The sequence below is a fragment of the Apodemus sylvaticus genome, chromosome 6 (genome assembly GCF_947179515.1).
Source record: "Apodemus sylvaticus chromosome 6, mApoSyl1.1, whole genome shotgun sequence".
NCBI classification, from domain to species: domain Eukaryota; kingdom Metazoa; phylum Chordata; class Mammalia; order Rodentia; family Muridae; genus Apodemus; species Apodemus sylvaticus.
Window position 1 is genome coordinate 13,116,807 of NC_067477.1, and position 17,617 is coordinate 13,134,423.

General features: G+C 40.4%; 1 long non-coding RNA gene and 1 other non-coding gene across 2 annotated transcripts in view; both read right to left on the reverse strand.

The window, feature by feature from the left end:
- LOC127686944 (uncharacterized) overlaps positions 1-17,617 on the reverse strand; it is a 53,854-nt gene that overhangs the window by 23,944 nt on the left and 12,293 nt on the right. The window contains exons 5-10 of the long non-coding RNA XR_007978294.1: positions 16,636-16,782; positions 15,759-15,875; positions 13,752-13,843; positions 9,118-9,178; positions 7,092-7,197; positions 73-138 (exon numbers count right to left, since the gene is read on the reverse strand). This is a non-coding gene — a long non-coding RNA (uncharacterized LOC127686944). The remainder of the gene's footprint in view (positions 1-72; positions 139-7,091; positions 7,198-9,117; positions 9,179-13,751; positions 13,844-15,758; positions 15,876-16,635; positions 16,783-17,617) is intronic.
- Positions 3,486-3,556, reverse strand: LOC127688166 (small nucleolar RNA SNORD113/SNORD114 family). The gene has a single exon (XR_007978577.1). It is a non-coding gene; the product is annotated as a small nucleolar RNA SNORD113/SNORD114 family (small nucleolar RNA).

Below are 17,617 nucleotides of genomic sequence, written 5' to 3' on the forward strand. Positions count from 1 at the left end.
ATTACTAATTTTGAAATCAGTTAGCAGCCATAAACAAGAGTCCAGACAGAGAGCATGAACTAAGGGCCTTACCTTCATCCTCATCTATGCTCCTTACTCGGGACAAAGGTTCCATATTAAATAATTAAATCAGGGGTCCTACATTCACCACAAGAGGGAAAAGAAGATTTAGAATTTAGTGGGTCAAGCAAAACTATGTAAAAGTAACATTTAGATTTAATATCAAAGAGTAAGTTTTACAGAGTTTACAACCACCTGTAAATTAGGTGGGTATTTAACAAATTGGTAGCTCATGCACTTTGCTTTTCTTAATGACCAATAAACACCCACTATAGCCACTAATATACTCGCTATGAAAGAGCACTGCAGACTCTATCCTATGGTTACTTCAGGTTAACAGGCACACTTGTTTTTTAGTAGGCAATAGCATGAGCAATTGTTGGTTTATGGCACAAATAGGTGTGTGTGCCCAAAAAGCCAGGGGCAAGTTGGCTGAATTTTTTCCAACTTCTGCTCAAAGATAATTTCTACCAAAAAAAAAAAAATAGTGTCAGATATGCACAGGCAATGGTTGCCTATTCTTCCATAACACTGTCTTGAGTTAGTAAGGCCACTCTTGGATTTTTAAGTAATGACCACTGCATCAGCAGCCCTTTCCTTGTAGAACAAATGGCCTCCATTGTCTAACTCTGTGTGTCCTTCCACATCACTGCTAGTAGAGAAATGAAAAAGCCAATATATCCACACTCTCAAAAGCCAAGCACTGTCCCCTAAAGAAGGGATAATTTTAAAAGACCTCAGAGTCATACACGGGTTTAATCACAATCTCCTAGTTCAGATACTCTATGGCTCTCAGGACTGGCCCAGACAAGCGTTCCCTCACCTCTCTCCTATTACTTCATTAGTCCATAGGTCGTAACACAATATTCCAAAGAGCAAAGTCTCCCTTTACTGAAGGAATCCATCTCCCTGAACCATGGAACTCAGGGGAGAGACACCTCCACCACACCTAGGTCTCACCTCTGTCTGCTCTGGCAGCTGCTGGATATTGCACTAAGTGAATTGCCTCTGGGTGAAGCCAGCCTGATGGGAGATAATGAAGCCAGTACCTTCTACCACTTGTGACGCGCTCCTTGTCATCTAGGACCATACTGACAGGCAAATCTTCAAATCAATGTGGTAGGAAATTAAAAACAACAATAAACAGTTCTCACAATATCCTAGATCAGATACCCATGGTACTCATCACCAGACCAGAGAAGCCTTCCTTCCTCCATGTCTCCCTTCTCGGGTCAATTCATTAGTCCATGAGACAACACAATGTTCCAGGGGCAAAATCTCCTTTACAGGATATTGCCATTTTTTTTTTAAGAAAAAACAACAACAACAAAAAAAATATATCACTGCCACTACATGAAATTTGATGGAATAGATTTTCATGGTTCCTAGCGTCTTCTCAGCACCAGTCAATCCTTAGAGGCCTTAATTCATTTTTTGAAACCTAGATCCCTTTGAGCTCATACAAAACATACATTTAAAAAGCATCCCAGGTGAGGCCACGAACCTGGTGTCTCACTCACAATATCCTCTCTGTTCCTTACATGTGCAGCTACCTGTCGCAATTTTGTTTCGTAGAAAAACTCAGTAAGTCAGTTGTCTGTGAGCACTCTATGGAAGAAAATAGACTTAGCAAGATTTAGAAATTTAAACAGAGCCTAGTTATAGGTTTCTTTTTAATGAACCCGTGTTTCTCTGAGACAATGTAAAGACACTGTTGGCTCTACTCCTTCATAAGCCCTGTCACCATTAAAAATATAGCTATACATAATACCGCCCACATCCAGGTTCAGAGAGGCTATGACTCTCTTTTATTGGGCTGTCTTGAGACAGTATTAGATAAATGGTCATCACTATTTTATGGTGTATTCTAACTATGCAACCTCTGACATATCCTTAAATTCTTAGGTGCATCCTAAGAAACTCAAACAGCAGTTACAAGTAGCTTTGGAAGACAGAAGAAGAAATGGGAAGTTTCTTGATCAAACAGAACAAGAGACAAGAGACAAGAGAAAAGTATTGGTACCTAGGAGGAAACCAGACAAAGAAAAGCATATGAGATCAAAAGAAAAGAGAATGAAAGTAACAGAAATTAGAGCAAATAAAAAAAAGGCAATAAAATTGAAAACACAAAGCCAGTCAGTAGCACAGGTAAGCTAACTGCAAGCCTCACCTACCCCTCCTCCCTCTCCTACTCCTTTTTCCTCCCCCTCCTCCCCCTCCCCCTCCTCTTCCCCTGCCCTCTGCCCCCTTCTCCAAAGGATCACACAAGATTGCCTCCTCCAACCTCCCTTCCCCCACTCATCCCAGGAGCCAACACTGACAGGCTTTCCTTGGTAAACCACAGACCACTCTAGTCCAGCAGGCAGACAGGCTGACAAAAGATGTTCCCCTCCCCCCACCCCCCCTTCCCACCCCCCACCCCCCCACCCCCACCCCCACCCCCCCGTTCCAAATCCATTTATTTCATCATAAATGATCCACACAAGGTTACCCTGATTTTTTTCATGCAATTACACATTTCATTCCTTTATTCGAATATTGACATAATTTAAACTAAATCACCTCAGACAAAAAAACAAAAAGCCTGCTCCTTCCCCATTCACTTCCCATAACAATGGCTGCTGTTTATTCACACAGTGGAGCTCAGAGCTTCAGACTTCCTGACTATACCAAGATCACCAGCCTAGATTTGAACTCTGTTTCTCAATCATCATTTAATCACTCACAAACAACAATCAAACCAACAGACATTAACAAACCCCAACAATAACAAACACGATACTGTGAACAGTAAACTATAGCTGCCTCCTTGCCATGTCAGTGTGCCAGGGATAATCTTTAGCAACCCTGTGCCCACTAGATCACACTGTCTCCCTAGTAATGAAGATAAAAGTCTTTTGTGTCCTCTGCAAATGCCTACCAATCAGAGTTAATAAGTTTATGTTGGAATTGACTGCTTCAAAAGTATCTACAAAAGTGCATAAATTAGGCAATCGCACAAGGAGGCCACATTCTGCTATCTTTTTGCACATGATCATTTAAATATTTACTTATTTAAATATTTGCCTAGTTGTAGTAGCTTACATACAGGGATCCCCAAAAAACACAGAATTACGGAGCTAAAAAACTTAAGAAAAAAAATTTTCTGATTTCCAAAAACATTTACTAAAAATGTGTTAATGAAGTCTATTCATTTTACATATTTGATTGGTGTGTGTGTGTATGTGTGTGTGTGTGTGTGTGTGTGTGTGTGTGTGTGGACACCCACGGGCGCACATGTTATATAACAAACATGGGGTGATCGGAAGACAACATCAAGAGTCAGTTCTCTTCTTAAAGAAAGCAGATCCAGGAGACTGAACTCAGGAACTCGGGATTGTCAGTGGGTGCCTTGTGGCACTGAGCCGTCTCACTGGCCTCATATACTGGACCTCAGAGCTATAGGGATAATCAAAATCATTGATTCAGACACCCCAGAATTCTCATCATTGGTCAGAGCATTGTTGTCTTTGGTTTACTTTGACCTAAGTTTGTGTATCAGGTCGTTTATTAACTACTAATAAAGACAATAAACATGAAATATAAATCTAAACACAAGCTCCTTACATTGTACTGAGATGCATCTGATGGTTTACTTTGGGGAGAACTCTTACACAGGTTCTGAGCACATGTGATAGCTCAGCTCCTTCACCTCAAGGAGTTTCTAATTAACTTTATCTGAATTTTAAGTATAGTCCATGAGGATAGACAGCCTCTAAGACATTGTATGTGGGGGGTCACACCTTGTGGCACACACAGGCCTGGGTTACCTCAACACATCATGTGAGCAGGAGTGCCTTGAGCATGTTTGTGCCTCCGGGAGATGGTTTGTATATTATACTGAGGATATGTCTATTTCTGCCCTGCATTGATCTCTCTAGAGAAATGAACTGCCATGTCCCAAGGATTCTCACTAAAGAAAGCTCCTGTGACAAAGTTGTGGTCCCCATCAGCAGCCAGCCATGAACATGAACCTTGCAGGCAGATCATGCACGCATAGCCAATCAACCAAATCACCTGAAACCTCGCCAGCAAACAAACAAGAGATCTACACATACAGAGAAACGCCTGAATTTTGGCTTTGTGGAAACTGGGAAACAATGTGCTGCACCCTTTGAGCAATGGCGTCACCATGACACTCTAGAGATTGCAATAGTTACAGCTGATCCTCCTCTTTCTAACATGCTTGATATAGTAAATGTTTCAAATTTGGGGCTTTCCCCCCCCCAACTTTTCTAATATTTGAATAAACACAATAAAATATCTTAAACACAGGTTCCGGGAAGAAACAAAGTTCATCCCCTACTCACCTTGTACATTTGACCAGAAAAAAATTTTTTAACATTTTTTTAGTGCACATGCAGTTTGACTGTAACCCATCCTTCACATGTACTAGAAGTCAATGATAAGAAAGTCTCAGATTTAAGAGCCTTTCTGACTTTTCAGGTGAGGGGAGCTAAAACTGTACAACTAGGAACCTTCCTCCAGTCACAGCAGGGACATTAATACTGCCTCCTCCCTCAGACTGCATGTGCCTACCTCAGTGAGTTCATGGCCCAGATATTTACCATTGATGAAATATGTAAATTGTTAATGACATCAAACAAATCCCAATATTGAAAAACCCTGAGAACAAATAAAAGCCCTCAATGATTAGCAAATTTCAGCTCTGCAGAATCATAATAACCACAAACTCTGTGCTGGTCCGACAAGGCTGCTTTTCTTTTATTCATATCCTAGCACCTATTCTCTTGGTGTAATTTAGGGATAAATAAGCTACCTACAGAATAAAGATAATGAGCCAGTCAGCTAATGTGTGAATTAGGAGACCTCGGATCACTGTTGCAAGGTAGACCCTCAACAATGCACAGCGAGGTCCCTTGAAAAAGATAAATGAGATGAGGTGTCTGTGGGTAGCAGCAAAGACGGTCTTAATGGCTGCATTTCTCTTGTGTGGGGTGGTGGATTTTAGTTTCTGTTGTATTAAAAATTAAAGAGTACATAAGTCATTACATAAGAAAGAGAGTTATTTTGGAGTCAATAATGGGAATGTAATAGCAACCAAGTTAGGATTAGTCACCCAATCTCTTGTGAGTCAGTCTATTAAAGGATTTAAGTCTGTGGGTTCCATTCTTCATAGAGTGTGTGTTGTACTTCACAAAGCAAAAACACTTTCTACTCTTCACAGAGAGAGTTGTACTTTACAGAGAAAGAACACTATGGTGGATGAAATTGTTTAGTAAAGATGAAAATGTTGGTTAAGAGGCTTAGGTACTTTTGTACCTAACTTTGGTGTAGGTGATTTATCAGTAACTTATGTCAAAGGTATAAATAACCAAATAGGAAAATATACTACAAGAACAACCATAGAAATTAAAACTTCTGGTTAATAAAACTCAATCCAACTTAAGTCAGTTAAAGATGGAGGACTTTTATTAATCTTCAATGAGTCTTAAATTTATCAGATCTCTAGGCTAGCACAATAACTCGGTGGTTAAGGGCACTGAAAGATCTCCAAGAATGAAGTTCTACTATTATATTACCACCACGGGAAGGAGAGGAAGAACTTCCAAAAACATTGTCCTCAGAGCATTGCACATGCACAGTAGGACAGGCACTTGAAATTGAAATAATAGAAGGAAAATTACCAATGCACATTTCAAAAAACTTGCTTCTAACTGCCCCTGGATCTGATCCCTTTAAGTAATTAACTAAAGATGAACTCATTCTTTCATCCTTAGGAGGCACATCAAAACAACAACATCAACAACAACAACAACAAAATGAAACAGTAGACTAAGTACCTAGACATGGGGATCAGAGATACAATTGACAAAGGCCTTATAAGAGAATATTGTCTTCGGTGGAAAGAATTAGATTAATAATGCTTATTACCATGTGCACAGAAGTCATCCAGGCTTGGCCTTCTTCCAATTAGGCAATTATTCAAACAATCATTTTCATATAAATAATTTGTCTCTTGTCTAAATAAAACCAGCCACCAGCTGCCCAACACAATTCAAACAGTAACACCATGGTTCATGACCCAGGACGCGTCCTTCAGGGGAATGGTCAAAAAGACTTGATCTATGTGGAGAATGAGTCTTGGTGTGTCAGAAACTAACAGCAATGAATAATAACACTTGGACCCTTTTCTTTGTTTTCTTTTCAAAACTGGATATCTTTATTCATTCCTGAATCCCCCCCCCATTATAATACAAATTACAGATGGGCAGAGCTGAGAAAAATCTCCTTCCCTATATCCACCTATGTAAGAAGCAAGGCTTACAAAATCTTCTGACATCTCTCTGAGTTATTTATTCCAAACTCTCTGACTAACTCATCTTAGAAAACGTGCTCCTTGGTATACCTATGGATACACTTTCTACCCCGGCTTGCTGCTTTATTCATTGATGTCTTGGTAGGTATATGATGAATTAATAAATCCAAGGCCCAAGAGCAACATCGCTGAATAATACATCTATCTATCAAGTGTCCATTCTTGACAGAAGTAGTAGATCTGGTCGATTTCCCCCAATATCTGGGTACTTTTTCCACATTTAAATCATTCAGAGTTCAGATCTCCTACCATCTCTGTAGTCACTACTGGAAAAACGTTTGCCCTCTTTTGGCCTTAAACATGATGCCATCAAGAAATTAACTGAGTATTATCAGTGACACACAACAAATAATATATATGTGTATGTGTGTATGTGTGTGTGTGTGTGTGTGTGTGTGTATGAAAGAATATTAAGTGACCCTGAAAATGAATGGAAAACTACTTCTCTTCTTTTGTTAGATTTTGTTAGTAGTGCTAAATCATATTAATAATCACTTTCCAGTCTGACCATATTCCTATCAGTGCCTAGCACTGGCATTTGTAAGTTTTACTTATGAATTAGATCCATTTATTACTTCAGAAAAATGCCAGCAACACCCACCCATGAGTCAACCTCCCAACACAAAAACATAAAACTGAAGCTATTACTCACATAAATCTCTTCTTCCCTTACCCACACAGGTGAAAGCCAAGACCTTTGGTGTGTCAGGCTGAGTCAGTTGGTATGGAAGCCTCCACAGGATGAAATCAAGCACAAACTCTCAAAAGAAAAAAAAAAGCCGATAATTAGATTTAGCAGTGTGTACTTATTGAACAGACAGTGGGGTTTAAAGGATGGTTTCATACATGTATATCAAATATTCTAACAATACTCTGTCCCCATTAACCTCATTCATCACCCTCCCCACTTCTGCAGGTCCCTTCGAGGATTTTTTTGTTGTTTTTATATTCCACAGGAGAGAAAAGAAATGTCCTGCACTATAGACAACATTGTCTGTTTTGGCCACACTTGCTTCTATTCCATTACATACCTGTGAAATTGTTCATTTATGTACTTGGTCCTCTCTTAGTAAGATCAACAGCTAACTACCTACTACCATGCCAAAAATGTCTAGGGGAACACTTTATGCACCTATGTACGTGTGTCTGTGTATCTATAGGTCTTACATGTCCTGAAGGCGCAGTAGGTTTTATGGGTATAGCATAGGGGAATGTAGCATTAAAAAAAAGATTAACAAGTATAACTTGACATTGTGATGTCCTAACTGACCCATACGTGACAACTTTTCCTCACATTGCTACAATCCAGATTCAAGTAAGGAACCACTGCAGCCCACAAGCCAGAGACCACAGTGGCTTCCATTTCCAACACCCTCCAAAAGCTACCAATTATGTACATTTCTAAGAGACTTCAGTTTATGGTTTAATCAAAAGTATTGATGCGTAAGCCCCAAAACCACTCATTACTGATCCACGCTCAATGAGTTTCCCTCATTTATTTATCTGTATGTTACCAACTGTTTCTGCATAATTGATTGATTTTTTTTTTTTTTGCTTCATTCCGAGTTTCTCTGATTAAAAATCCTAGTGCCCATGAATCATGGAAAACCGAATCTTTCATATTTCCATGTTCATGTTCACAGTGCAGGTAAATAGGATGCCATATTAATTGGAAATAAGGCCTGGACATATAAATTAACCAATCACAATCTCATTGCTTCTTACCACCCTGCTATTCATTCAACTGCCTCCTACAGAAAGACAATGGGGTGAGAGAGCACACAGCAGACTGTGCCTCAGTCTCCACAGCTGGAGACCCACAGAACAAACTGAGGACCTTGCTAAGGTCTCCCTACAAAATGTTTAAACACTTACCTCACATCTAATGATGGGCCAACATGACATAGAGAAAGAATAGGCCTTGAGAAGACTGTGGACAAATACGATAGCCCTTAGACTTATCTCTAAAGGGTTATGCTAAAACCAGTCACTCTGAAAACCACCCACAGCTAACACCTGGCAAGGTTATTCCTTTTGTTCTTGTTTTGCTTTTATAACTGAAAGATAAAATTGTGCACATTAAATGTGCACATAATGTTTTCAAGGACTTAAACACCACAGAATGACTAATTTCTAGCTAGCTAATATCTGCACTCCATGATTGTCACATCTGTGCTAAAAACACTGCACATCCCACCCCCACCCCCACCCCCCAATCATGGCATGCTTTTAATGTGGCTTTTGGGTTTTGTTTTCCTTTGTCTTCTTTTGTCTGTAGCTATTTGGTTTTGGCTTGGAGCCGGTTTTCTTTTTTCTTCCTACTTTTTAAAAGTGTTTGTTTGTTTGTTTGTTTGTTTGTTTGTTATATGTGACAACAATGCAGATGTCGTCAGACACAGACAACATGTGGTGGCTGGGATTTGAACCCAGGACCTCTGGAAGAACTGACTGGAACAATCATTACACATAACCACTGAGCCATCTCTCCAGCCCGCCTGTTTTCTTTTTTAAGACAAGATCCCAATATGTAGCCCAGGATAGCTCCAAATTCAGAGCAATCCTCCTGCCTGGTTAACCTTTCCTTTTGTGCCTGTTCGCAGATGCTATTCTTCCTTTTGAGGTGAACCATGGATGGCCCAAACCACTCAACACACCAGGACCCCAAACCTTGGACTTACCTGAGTCCTGCTATTCCTGGCCCAAAGAGCCTCAGTCTCAGACAGGAAGACGGCACTGAATCTGTGGGGTAAAAACTTTTAGTAAGTGGCAATAATCTTTATCTAAAGGGTCACAACATTTTAGAAACAATTAACATGATTGGTATAAATTTTGGAAATTTTGAATTTTAAAAAATACAGTTTTTTAGGACATTCAGGAGCAATACAGCCTTGAGTCCTGATACCCTAGACTCTATATATGAAATCTGGCCAAACAGCTTTTACACATGCCCATGATTAGCCAAAGAGTGGCTTATAACTTATTTATTGGCTTCTTATATTAGTAATTTATGTGATCTAATTTATAACTCCCTTAAACACAGATCCTATAATACAATGTATCTATAGTGTATGAAAGTATTATATATATTATATAAATTACGTGTGTAGGTGTAGAATATAATATGAAAAAAGGAAGAAAATATTGAATAGTAAAAAAGATGAAGGTCATACTAATGAGTTCATGATTTGAATACTCTCAAGAGTTAGCATAACTTCAATTCAAAATAAGTCCTGAAAGGGGAAGTATCCACATATAATTCCATGAGGGGCTGTTACCTTCCTGGATAGATCTGAATATGAAATAAAGTTACAATGTTTGGATATTCTTATAGGCTATAGCTCTTTGTAACTACAAGAAAATTTAATGTGTTTTATTCTTTAAATATACATTATAGATGTATGTTTAAAATAATCATAATTTGAAAGGGCTGAGAATTCTGACTCATTATCCTGAATCTTAAAGACTAACACACCAGGAACTTGAAAACAAAGAAAACTGTTTTTTTTTCCTACCTCCAAGTCCAATTCTAAAATGTATCATTGTGATTGAGTATATGATGTAATAAATAAGTAAATGAATCTCACCAATCTAGACACTTATTCAAGAATTGATAGCTACATTGGGAACTTTAGATGGAAATTGTATCTCAATAAAAATACTGACAGTCCAATGGTTTAGTGTAGCTAGTGGTCACTCTATTGGACAGTGTATGCCTATGGCAAAAAGAAATGGGCATTTCTTTACCTAATCCACCCCGCCCCCTCAGCTTCTTCCCCTATATTTTCTCCCTCCCTCCCAAAGCTCTGACTATTTAATCTATGCTATATCTGAACACACATTCGTTCCACTTCAGCTTTCTAACTGGTAATCCTAGTATACACCACTATACTAATATTCTTTTTGTTTGTTCATGTTTATTTCTCTTTTGTTTGTCTCTTTTTGTGGGCATGGAAAATGTCTCTCTTTGTAGCCCAGGATAACCTCAAAATCTCCAAAGCTCTATGATTACAGGCATGAGCCCATGCTGGGCTCACAGACAACACTCTTGTTCTTAGAGGCACCCCACCCTCATTACTAGCTCATCTTCATCCCTTCACCTCTTTAGGATTCAAGGTTGACCCTACAAGCTATCCTAAACTATTAAGTCTACAGTGGTGACAAAGTGATGGGAATGATTTAATACTGGCCAATAAAGTGGCCTTACTATGTGTTACTGGAGATGGGTTGTCTTAAAGTGGACACTCATTCATTTATGTATTGCACTAGGTTGACCTGAATTAATCCAAAATTATATTATCATCATTATGCTCCAGGTAGACTGGAGTATAGTATTTTGTTGAACTGGGGGTAAAGCCTAGGACCTCACTCATTCCAGGCCAATATTCACTCAGTGAGCTACATTCCTGACTCATTAGAATTCACTGCTCATTTATTGAGGCCATTTGATAGAATACACTCAAAAGACAAATAACATGCCACTAAAAAGTTTGACAAAACCTTTTTGATTCTTGCCCATTAAAAATACATAAATCTTCAATATTAGAGAAAAGTTCACAGAGACTATGGGGTATGAAATCAAGGAAATATGGAAAAGTTAAAAAAAAAGATAAATACATGAATTAGACACAAAATACAGCTGTGCAGAGCTATATTAATTATGATAATTCTCTGTAGCAATTCAACCATTAGCTTACAATTAATAATCATTCATTTAAATGTGTTTATTTATTCATCTTTGGTATTTCTAAAGCTCCTATGAGACAATTACCTAATACAACTAGTGGAAAGCCATTAGCCATATAGAGTTATTTAAATTTGAATTAATAAAAAATGGAGCAAAAGAACATTTTCATTCCTTATATCAAGTGTTCAACAGTTCTGTGAAGCTAAATTCTACCACTTCAGAATGTCAATCACAGACACTCGCCTCTCTGCACAAAGATCCAAGAGACAGAAGCAGGGTCTGCTCTTTATCCCTCTAATGATAGAGTACTTTTCCTAATGAGCTTAACTGGACTGGGCATGAGCGTGAGCCACAACACCATCATCTGCAGCTCGCACTGCAGCTCTTCCGTTTGATTTCCTCATTTCCCTGTTTTAAAAAGATTTCACTTCGTCTTTATTATGTGTGCGTGCATCTGCATGTATGTGTGCATGCTCGTGGTTCCCTTGGAGACCAAAAAAGGGATCTTGGCCCCTGGAACTGGAATTACAGGTAACTGTGAGCTGCCTTACACAGGGGAGCTGAGATCTGCAATCCTGGCCACTGAGCAATCTCTCCAGCACTGAGAATTTCACTGTCTCTAAGGAAATGTGAGCACGTCAGGTCCACACAAACACAAGTAGCATCTGAGACTTCTTACTTGGGCAATGCCTTTCATCTCTTTCTTCTCAGTCCTCACTCAAAGAATACACAGCCTAGGACCTCAGAAAAGTCTAAACAAATCACGCTACATACACAATAAAACCCAGAACAGCTGGTTAAGAGAATGGAATGAGCAGGCTGTTGAGAGGGAATTAAAATCCTTTCACACTTGGCCCACTTGCCTTACCAATCCATCTTTTGGACTTTCAATTCTTTTATGCATTTATGTTAATATTTACATGGAGTACTAAAATTAATATCCAACACACCATTGTGTTTGCATGGTTATAAATATATCGACTAATTCCGTAATCAACATATTTTAAAGGAACTTTGATGTTCATAATTAGAACCATAATTCCAGGGTATTAAGTGGTATTATGTGGTCTTCAGGGCTCTGTCAAGAGAATATCCATGAAATCGAGGCCTGCCGTGATGGGATCTCATGGCGACAGTTTCCGGTGTGCCTTTCATGGGGCAATTCAATGTCCGTGCAGATATAGGGATGCTCAATTGTATCAGCAAGGACTAAGGATCCTTCTTTAGATGCAGACAGATAGATACCCTACAGTCTTAGCTAGGAGTTAGCTGTGTCTTGTGTCCATATGCTTATGTGTCATTTGCTTACTTGCTAATGAATTATATTGAAATCTCTAGCTAAATATTATGAAATATGAAGACAGGAGCTACGGAGGTGCCTTAATGTTAGTAGCATTTTTTTTGCTCTTCCAGAGGTCCTGGATTCAGTGCCCAGAATCTATATAGTGGTTTACAAACATCAGTAACTCCATTTTAGGGAACAAATACCCTCTACTGACTTTGAGGGGCACCAGGTATCATGTGGCACACATATACAAATTCAGGCAAAACCCTCATACACATAAAATCAATTTAAAAACTGTTTGTAAACATCAACGCTCACCTATACTTTATATGTCTTTTGTCTCCAAATAAGAGTTATAATCACCACAAGCATTACAGGATTAAATAAATTACAATGTACCCTTGCTATGTAATGGGAAGAAGCTATTGACAACCTACAATGTGAGTTAAATTTCAGAAATTCATTCTTGCATGGGATTAATTAGTAAGCTTAATCATTGTACAATATTAGCCTCCATGGCCTATGGTTGGACCATTCAGCTTCTCCTTTTCCCATTGGGAACTACCAATTGTGTCCTTACATATACGCAGCTGTACTATAAAAGAAATAGCATGTTTCATACATAAGCACATGTCTAGATTGGAAGCTCAGGTAATGGTGTCATTAGTGCATCCCTTTTTTAATATATCATGAAGATGCATTAAACACCTCACCCTGAGAAAGATAAAAGAATATATAACAATTGGCACATGGTATACATATGGCATATGGGTGTATGTATATACGCATATACATACTTCTTTTGGGTGAAGTGCTAATTCTGTGCAGGTGAGCATGTGGGCATACATGGTAAGGCCAGAGAACAAACTAGAGAGATGTTCCCTAGGCACTATGTGACACAGGGAATCACCGGCCTGGAATTCACCACACAGGGTAAGCTGGCTGGCCGTAGAACGTAAGAGGCCTTCCTGTCTCTGCCTCCCCAGGACTCTGACTGGCTGAGACTGCCAGCATGACCAGTTTTTTATAAATGGCCACCAGATCAACCGGTGGCCCTCACGCTTATAAGGTGAGCACATGACCAATTGAGCTATCATCCAAGCATGAGAAATTCCCTTTTAGTTGGCTATTTTCTCCATCAGAAACAGCCTACTATATTACTTCTAATTCAGCAATTATTATGCCTAATTGGATTAATTACCCTTGGTTCATGACAGTCTCCTCACTTACGAGGACTTTGGCCATCTCTGATTTTATTTACAAACTCAATCATGTTTAATAATGCAATAAACACCATCAACCAACCACCCAAGTTCAAAATAACAAATCTAGCCATCACTCACCTTGCCGTCCCATGCATGGCTCACTGCCCACAACAGTCACTGCCAAGGTCTCCACGAGCAGCCTAGACTCCCTTCACATTAGGGCCTCTGTTCTGTGGAACACAAGGCAGATATTAAAAAGGGACAAAGAAGGAACACTTTCTCCATAGCCATTAGTAGGTGGGGCAGATAATCTTAATCTCCTCTCACGACACAGGCCCCAGCATGTAGGCATTCATTCATTCATTTATCATTATTTATCATTCTAATAAAAATTCACAAATTCACTGTCCAAAAAAATAAATAGAAACAACCCCAAAGCATTCTTTTTTTTATAAACATTGATCCTACACTTCCTGTCCAAAAATGAAACATCAGACACATTTCGAACTACCCTATTTGGCCTTCCCATTGTTTTCATACAATAAACACGGATGAGCTGAGTTCGAATCTCGCCACATCTTAGTACATCCAAACGACTCTTAACACATAGAGGTAAAACAGACATTTTTAAAAGAGGCTACAATTATACATCAATGAATAAAAATTAACCTTTTGGTCAGAAAACATTGTTAGTGGCCCACTTCTGGGCTCCTGTCACCTAGCCATTATTTACTGACTCATTTAATTCCTCTTTAACAGCAGACAAGATTCAGTTGAAGAAGCCAAGCAGGGCAGGCCCACTGACAATTCTACACATCCGGGGGCCATCTTACTCACAGCCTAGGGCTGTGATTGGCATCTTAATAACTTCACGACAATGCAGAGTGGAAGGGCAGTTAGTAGAAGTCGGTGGGTATGAGGAACAGGAGTGGGTCAGAGAATACAATTCATATTTGTAAGAACATTAAGTACTCTAGTTAACAGTGACATATGTCGAGATTAACACAGAAGGTCCAAGATATCCTCCTCCCACATATATGCACTACAGTGTGGGGTACTGGACAAAAACCATCACTGCTTAAATACATACAATTTTTACTTGTTAATTAAAGTAACAGGACATAAAAGAAACACCTTGTCACTGAGCTCTTTGATTTTATGCACGATTAATTTAAATCATGCATAATTTCTTTTATACATAACTTTATACAGTTTCTTATTATGTCCTAAGGGGAGACCTCTCAGGCCTGCTACCTGTCCACAGTGGCCATGATAAGGCAAAATACCTGCTGGATTCTTTAAAAGTCATGTTAGAGGACCTGGGTGAATCTTGGTACTTTATGTGAATATCTGGTAGCTGATGGATCCAGGCATGAGGATGTTACTTCTTGTTCTTTTCTGATTTTTAATGTAACATGAACAGCCCAATCGCATGGTGAGCTCTATTTACACTTTAATGCAAGCCCCTTGTGCTGAGTTAACTCAGCCCACGGCTCACAGCCCACACTCTCCACAGGCCTTATCTGTGTCTGATTTTAATGAATATATTATGAGCCATTCGGGACTAACCCTGCATGGCACCCACTCTGTTGCCCCACTGTCCTGCAGGCCACTCAATGTTTTTAACAATGGCATGTCCATCCTCCTTTTATACACATAGCATTGAAAGAGATCTTTTTTTTCTGGAGCCCATGGTCTGTTACTGATACACGGCTTAACTTTAAAACCTGTCCACTGAGATTTGGTGACTGGACTCGAACCCAGACCCTCACACACATATGCTGCTTCTTCCTATTATCACAATCATGAGGCAAGAGTAGCCTACAAAAATACCCACACTTTGATACCCACCCCCAAATTCTAAATAGCTGGGTGACATCTATAGCATTTAGCAACCTCTCTGTGCAAGGTCCCCATCTACAAAACATCCACAGCACTGATCCCTTAGCAAAGTTAATCCCACTCTTCAAAAGCAGGCAGGCATAAGCCCTCCCACAGCATCTCTGAGCCCCTTGCACTAATCTTTGCCACCCCCCCACACACACACAGCAGCAGCAGCAGCAGCAGTAGCAACAGCAGCAGCAGCGCCCAAGCGATGGTGACAGACAGACAGACAAACCAGGTTCCACCCCAGCAGGCACTCACGAGCTGTGTAACTGCAGAGACGTGACCTGGTCTCTCTGTCTTAGGCCCCGGACGCGTAGGATTTGCAGACTGGGAGGAGCAGCAGCACCTTCCTGGGTCCAACAGGGTGAGGGACTACTAACAGACAGATGGACCAGGTGGACTGAAGGATAGACTGACAGACCGGTCCACAAAGTAGCACCCACTGTGTGCGTACCCTGTCAGCAAGTCCCACCCCAAACACCTATCTATTCAACCAGTCTCCTGGCTCTATGCTCAGACACAGCCACAGGTTTCAGGCAGAAAAGACCTTGGCCCAGACATTATTGGGAGCTTTTACTTTGTGATCAAGATATCATAGGTTTAAAAAAAAAAAAAAAAGAATCCACCCATCGGGACTTCTGAAAGCTGAACCACATTGTAGTCTGTCAGATCATTTGTTTTATTTTGGTTTTCTTTGGAAAAGAAACCCAGGCTGGCCTGAGGATGGTTTTGAACTCGTAAGCCTCGAGATTCCACCTCTTCAGTGCAAGGTTTATAGAACACCTAGTATTATGCAGTGCTGGGGTTTCAAACCCAATGCTTCCTGAACGCTAAGCAAGCACTCCTACAAGTGAGCTACACCCCCCCCAGAGCCCCACACTGCCACAAAATTCTTGAGGTTCATATTGTTCCCCTCTAAGCCGAAGGAGGCTGCCATGAACCAAGCCCAGGCAGTTCTCCACACTGCTCCCAGCACGGGCCTCAGGTGCCCTGCGAGCCCCCTGTGGGCCCCCCGGCTGCCAGCATTGTTTGTCCTGCACCCAGCAAAGAAAGCTCAGGGCACACGTTCCGTTCCCACAACAGTCCCGTCAATTAGTCATAATTAGCCAATAGTTACTGAATGCAGACACTGTACCGAGCACGGTGCAGCAGAGCAGCCTGCTGTGCACACACACAGACATTCCTCGGGTGTGGAGACTGCAGGGCAGCAGACATCCTCCCTCCCAGGCCTTTTGGGTCTAGATGCTGAGAACAAGGGGAAATCCTGTGAGGACGATCAGCCCTGCGGGGAAAGCCAGGAAAACAGACTGAATAAGTATAAGGTATGGGCTAACACATAAGATACATCGGGGGCGGGCGAGGGGGTGTGGGGGTGTGGGGGTGTGGGGAGACAGCCTCACCCAGGGGGTGAGATTTGGATGAAGATAAGAAGTCTTAATTTATGATTTGGCAAACTGAGCCTCCTCAGAGATGTTGAGTGACTTGCTGGTGGTCACACAGCAGGAAAAGAGCAGAGCTAGGCATTCTTAGCAAAGATATTAACCCCTATCTCAGTACTTATAATACCATATGGAAACTAAAATTATTATTTAAAAAAAATACCTTTTGGGGGCAGAAGCTGGCTTTGAAAATCTGTTCTGCTTCTGCCTCCCACTTTTACATGGTGCTGTGGGTCAAATGCAGAAATTTATGAAATCTAGGCAAACGTTCTCCCACTGAACTACATCCCGGGTTCAGTTCACCTAATTGATTTTTATGATTTTAAACTGTATATATGCTGGTTTGCAGTAGCTCACAGAACCCAGAGGAGGATCAGCATTCTATATAGGGCTTGTATTGCCTAATGTGAGTTCTTAGAACTGAACTTGGGTCTCAGGAAAAAGCAGGAAACACTCTTAACTGCACCATCCTCTCAGCCACTCAAGTCACCTTACACGCCCGTTAATGTGGCCAGGCAATGACTGTGATTCACACCTTTAATCCCAGCACCCAGAGAGTGGAGGCAGGAGGATCACTGTGACTTTTGAGGCCAGCATGCTCTGCTTACCCTTTTCCAGGGTAGCTAGGGTTTAACAGTAAGAAGAGCCTCTCTCAAAATATTTTTAAAGGAAGGTACT